Source organism: Halyomorpha halys, unplaced genomic scaffold (genome assembly GCF_000696795.3).
Source record: "Halyomorpha halys isolate HHAL.00 unplaced genomic scaffold, Hhal_1.1 Scaffold381.1, whole genome shotgun sequence".
Classification (NCBI taxonomy): domain Eukaryota; kingdom Metazoa; phylum Arthropoda; class Insecta; order Hemiptera; family Pentatomidae; genus Halyomorpha; species Halyomorpha halys.
In genome coordinates this window covers 653,860-655,930 of record NW_027112092.1, presented here as the reverse complement: position 1 = coordinate 655,930, position 2,071 = coordinate 653,860, and the positions used below count along the sequence as shown (strand labels likewise).

The window sequence follows — 2,071 nt, the reverse complement described above, 5'->3', positions numbered from 1 at the left end:
ATAATAAAGAGTGATATATTGGGTTATTTAATATTATACAAACTACATAAAGAAACTAAGTATTTATTGACTGTCGTGGTACTTCCCCGTCTAAAGCTTCCTGTTGAGTCGTCTTCGTCTGTTCTTCTAAATTCCCTCTTGTCTTTTTCTCCCACTTCCGTTTTGGGGCGTTACCTTATTTTTAAATCTCTTCTCTGATTGGTTATCGATGTCCGAAGACTCCCGAGGCAGGCGTCCCCCTCCTCAGGGCACGGATGTGTAACAAAAAGTTTGACTTGTCCAGGAAGGGCCTGCACCAGGTTAATTTGATTCTGGTCCCTCGTCACAAACTATCATTTTTGTTAGAACACTTAAAGGTTAGCCAATCTAATTTTCTCAGGGGCCTCTAGTAATGTGACAAACTTAATACAGATTTCATATCCGGGGACGCAGTAAGAGACTCCTGCCTACCAGGTATCGGGGACAGATAGCAAAAAACCTTAATAAACGACATATTGTGGAAATCATGGCTAATGCCTTGATACATAGCAATAATAAGGAATGGTATTGGGTAATATTATAGTAATATAAAAGTATTTAATTACATTAAGTACATGATTGAAATAAAATCATAAAATGAAATTATAAAAAGATCCAAATAAATAGTTTACCCTTAAATATTATAATACATTATATAAATTATTATCTAACAATATATAATATATAATGAATAGCTCCTGAGTTGGGTGATGCATGTCGTGGTGCGTAGTGACTTCTTAGCGGTAGAGCTCCAGATCTGAAGATCCCATCTTTCTTCTGATCTTCATAAGTCCTGTGGTCGAAGTCCATCCTCTTTCTGCTATCAGCCCTCTCTCTAGTTCAGTCTACCTACTTCTGTTGTCTTTCCGCTGTTTTTTTTTTGTTTTTTTTTTTCTAACCACATATTTATTTATTTTGAATCAATTACAATTATATACATTTTACTTAATCTAGGAAAAATTATATATACACATATTTACATTTTATCTTGTTTAGCCTGGTGACAAAAACTACTTCTGTTGTCTTTCCGCTGTTTTTTTTTTGTTTTTTTTTTTCTAACCACATATTTATTTATTTTGAATCAATTACAATTATATACATTTTACTTAATCTAGGAAAAATTATATATACACATATTTACATTTTATCTTGTTTAGCCTGGTGACAAAAACTACTTCTGTTGTCTTTCCGCTGTTTTTTTTTTGTTTTTTTTTTTCTAACCACATATTTATTTATTTTGAATCAATTACAATTATATACATTTTACTTAATCTAGGAAAAATTATATATACACATATTTACATTTTATCTTGTTTAGCCTGGTGACAAAAACTACTTCTGTTGTCTTTCCGCTGTTTTTTTTTTGTTTTTTTTTTTCTAACCACATATTTATTTATTTTGAATCAATTACAATTATATACATTTTACTTAATCTAGGAAAAATTATATATACACATATTTACATTTTATCTTGTTTAGCCTGGTGACAAAAACTACTTCTGTTGTCTTTCCGCTGTTTTTTTTTTGTTTTTTTTTTTCTAACCACATATTTATTTATTTTGAATCAATTACAATTATATACATTTTACTTAATCTAGGAAAAATTATATATACACATATTTACATTTTATCTTGTTTAGCCTGGTGACAAAAACTACTTCTGTTGTCTTTCCGCTGCCAATTCTCCTTCCCTCTCACTTGGCGTCACCCTTTTGGAATCTTATTCCTCATTGGCTACCTTTAGCTATGCCCTCGAAGAATAAGTCGCAAAAGGCTGCAAGTGTTCGGGGTGAGCTATAATTGACTTGAGTGCCGACAAGGTAAGCCGTTGATACCTGGTTAAATCGCTTTTTGAACCTTAAACATCTTGTACCCATTAGACCGCTGGGAAAGGTATCTTTGCGTTTTCAGTTGTTAATCACCTTTTTCTGTCCCTTGTATTAATGCCACCCCTTATTATATTTTATAGAATTTATGGTAACAATATTTTATAAAGATATATAATTGGTAAACTGGTAAACACAAGCCTTTGGAAAGGAATTCAATAATTATA

General features: G+C 31.6%; 1 long non-coding RNA gene across 1 annotated transcript in view; it reads right to left on the bottom strand.

The window, feature by feature from the left end:
* LOC136796418 (uncharacterized) overlaps positions 1-2,071 on the bottom strand; it is a 9,031-nt gene that overhangs the window by 644 nt on the left and 6,316 nt on the right. The gene's annotated exons all lie outside the window — the stretch shown is intronic.